This window comes from Urocitellus parryii, chromosome 8, assembly GCF_045843805.1.
Source record: "Urocitellus parryii isolate mUroPar1 chromosome 8, mUroPar1.hap1, whole genome shotgun sequence".
NCBI classification, from domain to species: Eukaryota; Metazoa; Chordata; class Mammalia; order Rodentia; family Sciuridae; genus Urocitellus; species Urocitellus parryii.
In genome coordinates, this window is record NC_135538.1 from 93,906,313 (window position 1) to 93,922,919 (window position 16,607).

Here is a 16,607-nt window from a genome sequence, read left to right on the forward strand (position 1 = left end):
CTTACACTAGATACTCAAAATAGATAAAAATATGAATCTTGTTGAGTTAATAAGCTTTCATAACAAAATAAATTACCATTCTTCTTAATTTGTATTTTTAATATTTAATTCTAATCACATACTCTGGCTGCCTAACATGTCAAAATAAATGTGGCTTATGAGATCTTGGAACATTATAAGCACTGCTGCAACAAAATAATCACACATAATTACTTTAATAATTCAAAGACGTTTAGAAAGAAGATAACCAAAATAAGATAATAACTAGGACAATGGGACAGACAAGTTGGATCAAAGCATAGTTATCCTTCAAAATCAATACCCAAAATACATGCAGGTAGCAACACTGTTGAGAAAATGAAAATGAATGGGTATTTTCATCTTTAAATTCCAGGTGTACAAACCTATACAGAAGATGCAGTTAAAATGTGATATGAAAATAGTTTAGAGCTTGAAATTTAAGGAAAAAAACAATAGTTATACATATCAAATTATATCAGTTATATATGTAAATGTATTTTTAAATCCAATAGTTCAATTATTTCTGGTGAAGATAATTACTTTGCATCTGCATGTACATTCACATTTCCTTTCTTCTGAAATTGGTCTCCACTGGCACTTAGTTTTGGTTGTGATCTCATTCTAATTTTCTGCCTACATAAAAAAGAAAAACAAAGAACAACTCAATAAAAAAGAGGTGTTCCTAAGAATTAAAATAATTATTGCTGGTTTTAGGATGTTCAGATATAGTCTTACTAAGAAGGTTTTTCTTGAACCGTTTTAAATTTTCTCTGCTAAAGTTGGGAAGACAGGGAGATACACTCTACTAGAAAACCCAGAAAGCTGGGTCTCCTCGATGCCTTGTATTAACTGGTTAAGTGAACTTTGCAAGATACTTCAATCCTTGAAGACATAGTCTTCCCATCAATATGCCTCCCAACAATTTTGTTAAGGTCAAGCAAAAAAGAAATGAGATAAGAAGCAACATTCTACATGTTCAGTACAGTACACGTAAATTTGTCATTCATATTTGGCCTTAGAAAATGCCAAGAATCCATTCTAAGAATGTATCCAAAATAATTAAATCACTTGATCAGCTATAAATAGTATTTTTAAAAAGTTTATGCTATAGAAAACATTTGAAAACAATAGCAGTTTAGGAGTTCTGTTACACTATTATATAAAGGATTAGTACAGATAATGATGATGTACCATATATTTTTAAAAGCTAGAGGAAAAGATTGTGAATGTTTTTGCCATAAAAAATGATTAATGTTGGAGGACATAAATGTGTTTAGGCTGATTTGAACATTACACAATATATATACATATATTCAAATATCACATGCTGCCCCATAAATATTTATTATTTTCTATTTATATCAGTGAATTTTTTATAATTTAAAATGAATAAATAAAAAAGAAAGCAATACTATAAATAGTACAATAATAGTATAAATCAGATGTCCTCATCTTCCAGAAAGGCATTAAAGAGGGGAGGCTTCAATATATTTTAAAATAAATAATGTTTGCTCATATCTTCAATTCATAAATTATTTTCTCCTAAACTCTCACCCTCATTCTACCTATTGACAATCAATGATGCTTCTGCTGCTAATTTAGGAGACACAGGAACATAAACATTTGTCTATAGTCAGTTCCTTTCAGAAAGGAAATGTCATTTTGAGACAGTACTATAATCCATCCAACTCAGGATTCTGTCTCTTAACAGAAATAAAAAGTGACATTTCAAGGAAAAATGACTGTTATTCTTTATAATACACCTGAAAAAGTCCTAATGTCCTTTTCATAGACTTTTATGGATTGGTCAACTTTGAACTTATCCAACTGGCATTACAAATGCCTGCAAAGGAGCTGAACAGATTTGAGCCCCATTTCTGACTTTTCTCTCTGGTAGACAATATTTGTAAGATATCATCAATCAATAACATCCCAGAGTTCAGTGATTCCAAAGGAAAAAAGAAGAGATATCTGATTTTAAGAATGGGAGTAGATTGAGTATGAAAAAGAAGCAATGCTACTGCTTATTCTTCATTTGTTTTTAGCTTTGATTTCTCATATGTTTGAATTGTGAATAGTATACACCCAAACCATATGAGCAAAGAATATCAAAGTCTTTGCTAAGAAAACCAAATACGTACTATGAACCACAAACTATTTTAAGATCATTATCTGCAGTAACACAATTAATCTTGATATTAAACATATAAAATTATTATTGTTCTTGTCATCATTTCCATTTTGAAAATGAGAAAACATTAAGATCATTGGGCTCGGGTTCATGGAATTCTAATGTGATAAGGCTAAGAGTCAAGCCAAGATTATGGTAAATCTGGAGTCTAAACTCTTAACATAATGGAAAATTCCCACTTCATAAGAACAGAAAATTAACACAGAGTCCCCTTACCCTGAACCAGGACCAGTAGTGGGGAGGAGCCAGGCACCAGAGAGATAAAGAGAGAGTGGGGAAGAGCAGAAAACTCTTAAGCTCACCCACCCACTTAAAAACATCTGGAAAGGCAGACAAAATTGAAGTGTCCTTGAAGCAAACCAAACAGTTTAAAACAAAATCATAAAAAGAAAGCTGAGCGACAGGTACACAGCCATCTCCTGGAGCCCTCATGGTCACCCCCATCAAATGAATACAGTGTCTTCCCAAATCTAGACAGCTGAAAATTAAACCATAGGGAAGTCCCCTTGCAATGGGATCACTTAAAAATCTGGCTACAAAAAAAAATTCTACAGGGTTTGCTGCTAGCTGAATGTTGCTGAACACCACCCTCCCCTGGAACAAGGGGAGTGAAATGGAGCAGACTTGTGCAGGGAAGTGCACCTAACCCAGAGCTTTGCTCAGCCTCATGACTAGGGCAAAGGTAGAAAGCTCTGCACAGCTCCACCAGTCCCAGGGAGAGGAAAGTGAATCCATCAGGACCACAAAGCCCTGACAAATGACATTGGAGGGAGGCACTATGTGAAATTGCCTGAGTCCTAAGAAACCTAAAGGTAGGCGTCCCTTGATCACATTGTACTGACTAGAAGGAAGCTGCGTGGATCTCTAGTGACATAGAGGTCTGGTTCTCACATGGTAGCAGCAGCTAGTAGAAAGCTGCTAGGAGATGTTGCCTAGGTATACCAGGATACTTAAGTGGAAGGCACCTGGATCCCTACCGTAGCCAGAGGGGAGGTCAGTTATGGCAGAAAGTTGCTTGATCCCAGGAAACAGGGAGCAACTACTCCTAACACAACCTGGATCCCAGGGTGACCTGTGGTCAAAACTGGCAAATGGAAGGAAATGGTTCGGACACTGGGTAGGACCCTTTGTCAGTCATAGTCAACAGGAAAATTGTGCCACCATCCACAACCTGGGGCAGTAGAAACTAAAACCCAGGGGAACCACCTGAGTCCCTTTATTACAATACCCTAGAAATTGGTGTTAACTGGAGGAAACCCTTTTGCACCACAGAATACCCGCACAAAATCCACAATAAGAGGACCTGTGCTTATAGACAGCCTCCAGGGTCTACACCATCATGAACAGGATCTTGTAGAGGGGAGCAGATACATGGTGACCCACAAGCATAGGGATACCTCCAGAGCCCTGTTTCCTGAACTCCGGCATATAATAGAAACAATCAAGACAACACTGCCTTCTTGGAACAGTCAGCCACAGGTCCCGGTGCTAGCAAATCAGAATTGACTGGTGGGAGGTCCATTGCAACTAGGAATATGGTCCCTATGCCCCCAACAACTCTGGAGGGATCCACAGCCAAAGAATGATGGACGTCCGCTAAATGCCCCAAACCCCAATGAAATCTCAACCAAGATTCAATAAGAATTTTCTTTACCTCAGCTTGGTTTACTATAAATTACTCTTATCTCAACTTTGATCAGATATATTACTCTTTAACTCAATTGATAGTTGTTTCCTTCAACTCATCTGAATGCAGTCCTTCTGAAGGGTTAAATCATGAGTTGGAATTATTCTTTGTTTTCCTAGCTCTAATTTATACTCGCTCCTCTTACCCCTCTTCAACCTCTTGCATTATCTTCTACTACCAGAAATACTCACCATCCAGCTTTCTGTCCTTTCTACCTTAGTGTGTATTATTATTATTTCCTTCTTCCTGCCCTCCCTTCCTTCCTTCATTCCTTTCTTTTCTATTTTTTGCCCAAGTTGTCTTCTTTTCACTTTTAGCCTTCATTTAATGTTATAACAGTTTTACAAAATTTAACAGCTAATTTTCCAACCTATTACAGAACATTTTTAAAAGTCTATACAGTCTATACCTGAATTTGAGGAGCCAAAAAGAACAATATCAACAAGTTTTTAATTTTTCTTAAGGTAAAAGGTATGAAGCTTGGTTCAGAGTGATTATAATAAATAGGGTTCAGTGACATCTCTCAAAGTCGTGCTGCTATTGGAATCAGCAGAGGTTACACATCAGGTTAAAGTATGACTATCTGGATGTTCTGTCAATCCAGGGCTCTTAAGAGAAAGAAGCTCACAAAGTAGTCTGTTGCTTAAAAAAAATATGATAACTATCCTAATAGATGGGTAGACCTACAAACAATATGAAAAAGCAAGTGAACAAACCACCTCAAAGAGTTCATAATGCTTCAACTGATTCCACTGATACCACAATGGAGGAAATGTCAGAGAAAGAATCTAGAAAGCTCATAGTTAAAGTGTTCAATTAACTAAAAGAAGATGTAAGGAATGAAATTAGAAAATACAGGGAGCAAAAGACCACTTTAATAGAGATTCTGAAAAAGAACCAAACAGAAATCTTGTAAAGGAAAAAATCAATAGGCCAAATTTAAAAATGAATGGAAAGCATTACCAATAGATTAGACCACTTTGAAGATAGATTTTCAGGCCTTGAATACTATATATAATCCTGAAAATAAAAAAAAATACGTTTAAACACTATAACTAGAATATTCAAGGAAACAGGGATAAACTTAAGGGACAAAATTCAAGAATTTTTGAGGTAGGTGAAGGAAATCAAATACAAATTAAAGAGACTTATAATCTTTTCAATGAAATAATATTTGAAAAATTTCCAAATGTAAGGAAATGAGATAAAAATCCAAATACAAGAAGCATATAGAACCACAAATAGAATCAAAGCAGATCCACTCTAAAACATACTATAATGAGAATACCTAACACAGAGAATAAGGATAGAATTTTAAAAGCTGTAAGGGAAAATGGCTGTTCACATTTAGAGGTAAACCAATGTGCATTTCAAATGATTTCTCAATCCAGACCCTAAAAGCCAGGAGGGCTTGGAATAATATATATCAAGCTCTGAAAAAACAATGGATACCAACCAAGATTACTACACCTAGCAAAATTAAACTTCATAATTGAGCATGAAATAAAAATCATCCATGATAAATAGAAGCTCAAAGAATTCAAAATCAGAAAGCCTGCATTACAAAACACTCAATGAAATATTTCATGAAGAACAAATGAAAAATAACAATGAAAACCAAGTGTAGGAATAAATAACACCAGAAGGATAGTTAATTAAAGTAGAATGAACTTCTGATTTAAACATTAGAAATACATCAAAATGGCATGAAAAAAGAGCATTTCCCAATCATAACATTGAATATAAACAGTCTAAACTCTTCAATCAAAAGATGTAGTTGGCAGATTGAATTAACAAAACAAGACTGAACAATAAGCTGTTTGCAAGAGACTCACCTCGCAGGCAAAGACACCCACAGACAGAAAGGAAGAGAAGGACATACCATGAAAATGGTACTTGGAAGCAAGCTATTCTCCTACCAAAGAAAGAGGATTTCAAGCCAAAAATTCATCAGAAGAGACAAAGACATTCACATCATAAAACACTTAAGAGAATTATACAACATATAATGATTGTAAATATTTATGACTCAATGATGGTGCATCTACTTACATGAAAGGAACCTTTCTCAACATTAAGAATCAAATAGACCACAATACAATAATACTGGATGAATTTAACATTTCTCTCTCATCACTGGATAGATCATTCAAACAAAAAATAAGATTCTACAGAACTAAAACATGATTAATAATATGGACCTAACAGACATGTATAAAATATTTCATCCACTGATGACTGAATTGACTTTCTTCTGAACATGAGACATTTTCTAAAATTGACCATATTTTATATCACAAAGGAAATCTCAATGAATAAATAAAAAATAGAGATAATACTTTGCATTCTATCAGATCATAGTGGAAGGAAATTTGGAATAAACAATAAGACAAAAATCAAAAACCACTCTGATGTCTGGAGATTAAACAACATACTTTTGAATGATGAATGGATGGCAGAAAAAATCAGGAGAGAAATAAAGCAAATTCCCAGAAACAAGTGAGAATATTGATACAATATATCAAAATCTCTGGGACAGTATGAAGGCAGTTCTAAGAGGAAACTTTATAGCACTGAGTATCAAACACCAAAATAATAAAAAGATACCAAATAAATAATCTAACATTATACCCCAAGACCCTAGAAAAAGAAGAAATCAACACCAAAATCAGTAAACAGAAAATAATTAAAATCAGAGCCAAAATCAATGAAATTGAGAATTAATAAATACAAATGATAAATAAAACACAGGGTTGGATTTTTGAAAGGATAAATAAAATTGATAAACCCCTTGCCAAAATAACCAAAAGAAAGGGAGAGAGGGGCTTGGGCTATGGCTCAGCCGTAGAGTGCTTGCCTAGCACATGCGAGGCCCTGGGTCCCTGGGTTCGATCCTCAACACCACATAAAAATAAATTAATAAAAAAATAGGTATTGTGTCCAACTACAAAAATAAAATAAAAAGAAAGGGAGAGAACACTCAAATTTATAAAATTCAAGTTAAGAAAGGAAATATCACCACTGAAACCACTGAAGTCCCAAGGGTCATCAGCAACTATTTTGGAAATTTATATTCTAATGAGCTAGAAAATCTTGAAGATATGAATAAATTCCTAGAGACATATGACTGACCCAAATTGAACCATAAATATGTAAAAATATTAAACATATTAGTGTCAAGTAACAAAATCGAAGCAGCTATCAGAAGCCTTCCAACATAAAAAGCCCAGGACTGGATGGATTCTCAGCTGACTTCTACCAAACCTTAAAGGAAGAACTAATACAAATCCTTCTCAAATTATTCCATAAAAAATAAAAAGAAGGTCACTGACCAACTCAATCTACGAAGCCAGTATCACCCTGATACCAAAAACAGACAAAGAGATATCAAAGAAAGAAAACTTCAGGCAAATATCCTTGATGAACATTGATGTTAATACTTTTTTTTTTATTGGTTGTTTACAACATTATAAAGCTCTTGACATATCATATTTCATACATTAGAATCAAGTGGGTTATGAACTCCCATTTTTACCCCAAATACAGATTGCAGAATCACATCGGTTACACATCCACATTTTTACATGCTGCCATATTAGTGACTATTGTATTCTGCTACCTTTCCTATCCTCTACTATCCCCCCTCCCCTCCCCTCCCATCTTCTCTCTCTACCCCATCTACTGTAATTCATTTCCCTCCTTGTTTATTATCCCATTCCCCTCACCACCTCTTATATGTAATTTTGTATAACAATATGGGTCTCCCTCCATTTCCATGCAATTTCCAATTACATACAAAAACCACATTAAAGAGACAGTGCACCATGATCAAGTGGGTTTCATCCCAGAGATGCAAGGTTGATTCAATATATAGAAATCAATAAGTAAAATCAAGTTCAAGAATTACATAATTACCTCAATAGATGAAGAAAAAGCATTCAATAAAATACAGCACCCATTTATGTTTAAAATGCCAGGAAAACTAGGGATGGAAGGAACTTGCCTCAACATTGTAAAGGCCATATGTGACAAACCCAAGGCCAACATTATTCTGAATGGAGAAAAACTGAAAGCATTTGCTCTAAGACAGGAAAAGGTCAAGAATTCCTGACTTCACCACTCCTATTCATCTTAGTCCTTGAGAATTTAGCCAGAGCAGTCAGACAAAAGAAGGAAATTGAAGGGATACAAATTACAGAGATAAGTTGTTATTTCCTTCTTTTGCTGAAGACCTGTTTCTATATTTAGAAGACCCAAAAAACTCCACACCAGACTTCTAGAGCTGATAAATGATTTCAGCAAAGCAGCAAGGTCCAAGATCAAAATACATAAATTAATCATGTTCCTGTACTCTAATAACAAATCTGTTAAGAAAGAAATAAGGTACACTATCCCTTTCACAATAACCTCAAAAAAATTGGGAACCAATCTAACAAAAGGGATGAGGAACCTGTACAAAGGAAATTATAGAACACTAAAGAAATTGAACACGACCTTAGAAGATGGAAAGATCTCCCATATTCTTAGATAGGCAGAAATAATATTGCTAAAATGCCCATATTACCAAAACTGCTATACAGATTCAATGCAATCCCCATCAAAATACAAATGACATTCTTAAAGGATTTGAAAAAGCAGTTTTGAAATTCATTTGTAAAAATCAAAGAGCCAGAATAGGCAAAACAATCCTTAGCAAAAAGTGATGCTGAATCCATCTTATACTTGACTTTAAATTATATAATAGAGTTATCATTACAAAACCAGCATGGTTCTGGCATCAAAAAAAAAAAAAAAAAAAAAAGGAATGAACATCAATGGAATGGAATAGAATACACAGAGACAAACCCACCTAAATCTGATACTAGACAAAAGTAACAAAAACATATGTTGGAAAAAAGATATGTTTGTGTTTAAAGTACCAGGAAAACTAGGGATAGAAGGAACTTACCACAACATTTTAAAAATGGTGCTGGGAAAACTGGAAATCCACATGTAGAATGAAGTTTGACCCCTATCTCTCACCCTACACAAGAATCAACTCAAAGTGGATCAAAGACCTAGATTTAGACCAGAAACCCTGCAACTGCTAGATGACTATGTAGGTCAAATACTCCAGCAAGTCAGCACAGAAACTGACTTCCTTAACAAGAATCCTAATATACAGGAAATAAAATTAAAAATCAATAAGTGGAATGGCAGCAAATTAAAAACCTCTGCACAGTGAAAAAAAACAAAAGCATGGGGTTGTAGCTCAATGGTGGAGCTCTTGCCTAGCATAAGTGAGACATTTGGTTTGATCCTCAGTACCACATAAAAATAAATAAAATAAAATAAAAGTATTGTGTCCATCTACAACTAAAAACATAATTTAAAAAAAGAAAAAAAGAAAAGAAAGCCTAGAAAAATGGGTGAAGAGCTTTGTACCTGTTCCTCAGATAGGGCATTAATATACAGAATATACAAAGAACTCAAAAAACTTAACACCAAAAACAATAATAACCCAATCAATAGGTGGGTTATTAATTGAATCAAAAAACTAAACAGACACTTCTCAAAAGAAGAAATCTAAGTGGTCAACAAATATATGAAAAAAATATTCAACAACTCTAGCAATTAGGAAAATGCAAATCAAAACTGCACTGAGATTTCTTCTCAGCCCAGTCAGAATGACAATTATCAAGAATACAAATAATAATAATTATTATTATAATGTTGGTGAGAATGTGGGGGGAAAGGTAGAATTAGACATTGTTGGTGTAACCGCAAATTAGTGTAACCATTCTGGTAAGCATTCATGAAACAGTGGTAGAAACATAATTGAGATTCCTCAAAAAACTGGAAATGGAACTACCAGATGACCCAGCCATCCCACTCCTTGGTATATATCCAAAACATTTAAAATCATCATTTTTTTTTTTTTACAGGCACATCAATGTTTATAGAAGCACGTTTCACAATAGCCAAACTATGGACCAAACTAGATGCCCTTCAACAGATAAATAAATAAAATGTGGTATATATACACAATGAAGTATTACTCAGTCATAAAGAAGATGAAATGATGGTATTTGCCACTAAATGGATGGAGCTGGGTAATGCTAAGTTAAATAAGTTAGTCCCCAAAAGTTAAAGGTTGAATGTTTTCTCTGATATGTAGAAGCTAATCCATAAGTGTGGGAGTGAGGGGCAGGGCATGAAAGAGAGAAAGGGATAAAAAAGGCAGAAGGAATTTCATTAAAATAGATAAGTAGAAAAGATAAAGGGGATGGAGAGGGAAGAAAGTGGGATGGGAAAAGGGAAGAACAGTGAAATGAATCTGACTGAACTGTCATATGTACATACATGAATTGAGCCCAGGAATCTCAACATCAAGAATATTCACAAGACACTAATTTTTTAAAAGTATAAATAAATTGCAGAAAGATCAGCAGAGCACAGGGGTAGGGGGAGGTGACAAATCCTGGGGACTAAATTAGAGCAAATTATATCCCATACTTTTGTAATTATGTCATATGTTTCTTAATTTTTAAAAACGCAAAGCACAAACTTCCTTGTATTTGATGAATACAATAAAAAAAAGTCAGTGTGTGTGATGATGCCTCTACCTAGAATAAAAATACTAATGGACTAAGAGGATGGAGTCCCATCTAATATTCCTTCCTCACTCATCCATTCTGGATGTAGTGCAGAATATCATTAATGGTCATAATAATTTAGGTCCTACTCTGAAAAAACTGAACAAAAAAGACACCAAGAAGATAGATGAAGCTAGTTGCAGTCAATAGACGAAATCATTAAATTTAATCAGAGAAAAAAGATAAAAGTCCATTAGTTTTTAGTATGTTGAGATTATCATACTAGGAAATATTTGGAAGTAGTGTTATCCCTACCAATGAATTGGAAAAACATAACAGATTGAAGATTCATTCTGATAATCATGATGGCAGGTGAAATCATAGTTGAGCAAACCTAATCACTGATGGTAGCACCAGAATTCATAGTAAACAGATCAGTCAACACAATCTAAACCTGAGAGCCCCATAACCAGTAAATGGGGAACAGTATGCATTTTGAGGACAGGTGTGACTCATGACCAGTGTCAGAATGCTCTTTTAACCCTTTTCCCACCTCACATCCTGCCCCCTATTTCTAAAATTTATCCATTCACATACCCATTGAATCATCCAAACAAGTAACACTTACTGAAACCCACTATGTATCAGATACTGTTCCACATTCTATATTATTCCTCACAGCATTCATGAAACAGTGGTAGAAACATAAAAGTACAGAGACTAGTAACTTCTGGGAGGCGAGTGCCAAAATAGATCTCTAAGAGACTACTAAGGAAAGGGTCATCTTTTCCAGTTTCCATGATTAGAACTCTCCTTGAAGCCTGGTTGGGGTGCTATTATAGGTGCATAAATCATTTTTTTTCTAATTATCCTAGCTAAACATGTTTAAGAAATAGAGTATAGCTCCATTTGATCAATCCCTACAGCTAAGACAATTTTGAAACAGGATGTTTCCTAAACCTATCTGGAAATTAATCAATGTGGCAGAAAAAAAATATAAAAAGGGTTTTCATGGGCATAACACTGTGTTCCACATAAAGTACTGGAGAGGGCACTAACTATGAGAGGTGCATCTTAGCCTGAATGCTGGGTGGGGGGGGCTTCATTATTGGTCAGTAACTGGGGTTAAATCCTATTAATTAATAGGATTTTTAGATGATGTGTTTAATGTGCTTGGCATAATACTTGTGATGAAGTAGGAGTTCAAAAAATAATAGGTGATGCTGTTGTAAGGGTCCAGCGGAGCGTCGGAGGGAGAGACCACACAAGAGACCAGCTTCATGCAATTGCAGGGGGAAGTTTTATTGAACCAGCATGCTGGGGCTCAAGGCTCACTCAGGAAGGGAGAGCAGCCCAGAGCCCAGAGCAGAGGTCAAGCAGAGCTTAAGTACACTTTTTGGAGAGGGTGGGGGGCTTTGCATACATCAGAACAAATCATCTTTAGGCGCGGGAAAATTGAACAACAACCCTGAGCCATGATTAGTGCATACATTGGCGGGAACAGATTGGACAGGAGTGAATGGTGCTCCTAAGTGAGGTACACATTCAAACTGATTGGTTTAGGTCCTGCAATGCCTACGTCTGAGCTATTTGGAGCCCTTAGCTAATAAACAACCAGGGAATCAATGGAAATATTTACTGGGCAGTTCAGGTATTGTTCTAACAGCTACAGAGTTTACAGGTTCCGGGGGGTAGCAGAGGAATTTTAACAATACCTGGCCTATTATTATTATTTTTAGCCCAAGCCTTTCAATTTAGAAGCTTTACAATGCCCAATCTTTTACACTTTAACTCAGACTCTTGCAGCTTAGAATCAGCTTAGAAATTTTACCTTTACACTGTTATTATTTATTGACTAACTAACATTTTGCCAGACACTATGGTAAGAATTTAGAGGCATTATCTTATTTTTTCTTCTTCACCAATGTTGAAAGTAGTCATGATCATGCCCATTTTACATTTGAGAAAACTAAGGTAAATAGAGAGTTTAAATAATAGTGCTACAAAGACAGCAATAGTTGCCCAGAAAAGGAGTTTACAACACATATATATTGCAACATACTGCATTTCCTCCCCCAAATTCCTCTACAAATCTTGAACTTCTTTCAACTTTTATATTACAGGACTTATTATCTGAGTTCTCTGTGGTCAGTGCTAGAAAATGAGAAATAATATGCAACTCTAATGGTCAGAATTAGCCTGAAAATGAGAGTTAAGCAAAGTGTTTGTATCAATAGTGAGCATATGTTAAGTGCTTTTTCTCTAACAATTTTTTGAAAAAGAATCACATAGGAAATCTGCCTATCTTTTAGATTCTTTTTTTTTCTAGTCCTTCACCTTTTGCATGAGGCCATGACAGGATAGATGTTGTGTATCAAATTTGATACATGATCAAATCATGTATCAAAGAGAAACTTTCAGGCAATGAGTAAATGATCAAATCATGTATCAAATTTACATACACACATACAGATAAGTATGTATTTGATATAAACTGATTCTGTTAGCTCTCTCCTATATGGTTGATGTGATAAATTGTTCCTGAACAGAGAATGGTATTTAAAATGCATTCAAAAATAGAGTTGGATGTATGTAGGTCTCACCAACTAAATGCCACCCTGTTAGGCAGACTAATAACACATTGGATTGCTATTCTAACACTGATTTACAATAGTAGGATTAACAAGATAATGTTGGAGAGAAAAATTAAATATATGGTTTCACTGGAGGTATTATTCAGGCATACTAGTTATCCCAATTCTTTCTTCTCAAACCCAAGGTCTTATTTACCTCCATTGAGGATATTTCAATTTTTTTTTTTTTTTTAGAAAATGTTTTCATGAGTGTCTCCTTTCACAATGCTGTGATATTTTTCAAAAGTTAGTAGGGCATTTCTTCAATGTATGTAACAAAATATGCAGTAGTTCCAGTGAAAATAAATGGATGGATGGAAGACTGTATTTAACAGAGAGGAATTTAAAATACAGTAGTGTAACAAGGAGTTAGGCAGTCACTTGGGTTCTTTGCCTCAGGAATTCAAAGAATTCAAAGAATGTCTTGATTAGGAACTCAAGTCCAGGGGAGAGTAGCAAAATTTATTTAAAGCAAAGAAAGATTCCCACAGCACAGGAGGGGCCCCAAAGGAAGGTACCACTGGCTAATCTTCACCTGGGGGTTGGGGGTTGAAAGGCTAATCTTCTGGCTCAGCCTGGGTGATTGGTGGGGATCCATGCTGATGGGGAATGCTGGTATGCACCAACCAAGCTCTTTTAACTTTGAACTTCATAAACCAATTGGAAGTGCATACTTTTAAGCCGATATTTACAGAATTAAGAGGACAGGTCTCACCTGGTATTTTTGACACACCTATTGGAAAGGGAAAGCACTTTCAGTAGAAGTCTGCTTTGTGGTTATTAGGGGGAAAGGTAACTAAGGAAGGGCTGCTGTGGTTGAAGCTGTGAGGAACAGAAACGTGTTCTAACTAGGATGGAGTCACAGGATGTCCTCAAGACCTGATGTCTCCTTTCAGGTTGGCGAGATATCCCCTTCCCCTCCTTCCTTTTTTCAATGCCCTTATCCTGTCTGCCTATGGGAAAACTATTGTCCTGCCTCAGGAGAACACACCTTGTCCCCAAATGTTTTCTTTTTACTTCTGTTCTGAGGATCAGGTGCTCTACCACTGAACTGCATCCTCACGCCCCCAAATGCTTGATTTTTATAGGGTTTATATGTCATTGATTGTTTTAATTTGTACTCATTATACTTTTTTTGAAAATGTATCATAGGTAGCCCATTTATATAGATAGAATTTATTTTTAAACACATTTTTCCTTGATGCAAATGAAGTCTCCATCTAGCTACAAATACAGAGCCGTCCAGTTTCCCTATTTTCTCCAGCAGAGAGATAAGTTTCTTCACTGGTGTCAAGACCCAGTAGTCAAGTGTTCTTGAATGTTAATAGGTATTATTAAGAAATAAGAAAGCATTCGGTTGCTCTGGTGGTTTTAAAATACGTTCACAGATATATTTGATATTCTTCTTTTCAAAAGAAGTATGGATTGTACTTAGTTTTGTTTTTTTTTTTAACAATTGTACTTAGTTGTTTTTAACAATTGTACTTGATTGTACTTAGTTGTTTTTAATAATATAAAACTTAACTTCTGAGACAAGGTCATAAAAATCATTGGGAAGGAAAACAAGGAGGTGGCATTGTGGGCTCTCTCTCTCTCTCTCTCTCTCTCTCTCTCATTGCTTTCTCTAGGGGAAGCCAGCTGCCATGCTGGGAGGAGGCTCAAGTAGCCTTGTACAGAGGTCCATGTGGTGAGGAAGAGAGACTTTCAGGCAATGAGTGAGAGAGCCTTCATGGAAATGAATTCTCCAGGGCCAGTTTAACCTTTAGGTGACTGGAGACTTGGCCAAATGTCTTGATTATGAACTCATGAGAGACTGACCAGAGACACTGACTTTAGCTACTCAAATTCCTGATCCAAAGAAACAATAAGAATTTCAAGGATTTAAATTGTTAAATTTTCAGGCAGCTTGACTTTGTTAGAGCAATAGATGAGAATGAATACAGCTGTCAAATACACGAAGAAAACCCTTGAACCATGCTAAATAGTTATTATTATTTTCCTAGAACTTTAATATAATTTGAACTCTTGGTAAGAAAATATATTATTCTTTGTTTTTTAAACTTTTTGTTTTCAAAAGTTTTGAACTGGAATATCCTGGAAAATTGATATTACTCAGGACGTATTCTGAGAAAAACTATGTTAAAACATATTGCCTCTCCTTGAGGATTCGTCAGTTTCTCCTGGCTTTTAAGGGTTATATATGTGTCTCATATCTAGAACAGGCTGAGATAACCCAAAACCAACTATATTCATTAACCCTTTTTTAGTTCCATTGCCCAGCCTCCAAAACTTGACTAAAGTCAGTGATTAGCTGATTTTAGAGAATATTGGAATAGCTTTTAACAAATAATAGCTATGAACCTGCAGTCTATGTGACAAAAATATTAAGGTCCTTGAAACCAAAATGTTATAATTGTGACAATGTGTTAGAAATAGTCTTGGAAAAGGATTCACTAATATCACAAGTAGCTACATAAAAGTAGTAGGTAGACAGATGATGCATTATTACTGTTATAGTTTTCAAAATACCTATAATATTTCTATAAAACTTTTATTCTTTTAAAATAATTTAAGTTTTGAAAGAAAAATGAGATTTGTCAGTGAGCCCTGAGAAAATTCTGGCATCATCCCTTAAAGTATCCCACTATCAATTTTTTTAAAATACCCAGTAATGAACAAAATCATTCTTTTTTTAAAAAATATTTTTTAGGTGTAGATGGACACAACACAATGCCTTTATTTTTGTCTGGTGCTGAGGACTGAACCTGGGTTCAGGCGAGTGCTCTACCGCTGAGCCACAATCCTAGCCCCTCATTCTTATTTCAAGGTACAGACATGTACACAGAAGAAGTTTAAAATCCTCTTTTAACTCTCATCCTTTACCTAGAGGTAATCATAATAAAAATTTGCTGATATCCATTCTTTGGTCCCCTCTTTCTGCAGTTATAGTCGTGTGTGTGTGTGTGTGTGTGTGTGTGTGTGTGTACATTTCACCAGGAATTTAATCCAGGGGCGCTTAACCACTGAGCCATATCCCCAGCCCTTTCTATTTTTTTTTTTTTTTGAGATAGGTCTTATTGGGTTGCTTAGAGCCTGGCTAAGTTGCTGAGGCTGGCTTTGAACTTGTGATCCTCCTGCCTCAGCCTCCCAAGTTGCTGGAATTACAGGTATGTGTCTTTGTGCTTAGCAGTTATAGTCTTTTTTATTTTATATTTATATAAAAGAGGTGATACTAAAACTATTATTTGATAACTAAAGATGAACCATATAACTTTTAGATTTTTCAATATTAATACATAAATGTCTACCTACTATAGTTTGAATCTCAAATGTCCCCCAAAGGCCCATGTGTTGAAGATGTGGTTCCCAATGGGGAGTAGTAGAAGCTTTACCAAGTGAGACCTAGCGGAAGGAAGTAGGTCCTTGAGGTGTGTCACCATCAAGGGTATATTGGGGCCCTGGCCTTCTTCTTTCTTTTTGCTTCCTGGACACCAAGTGGA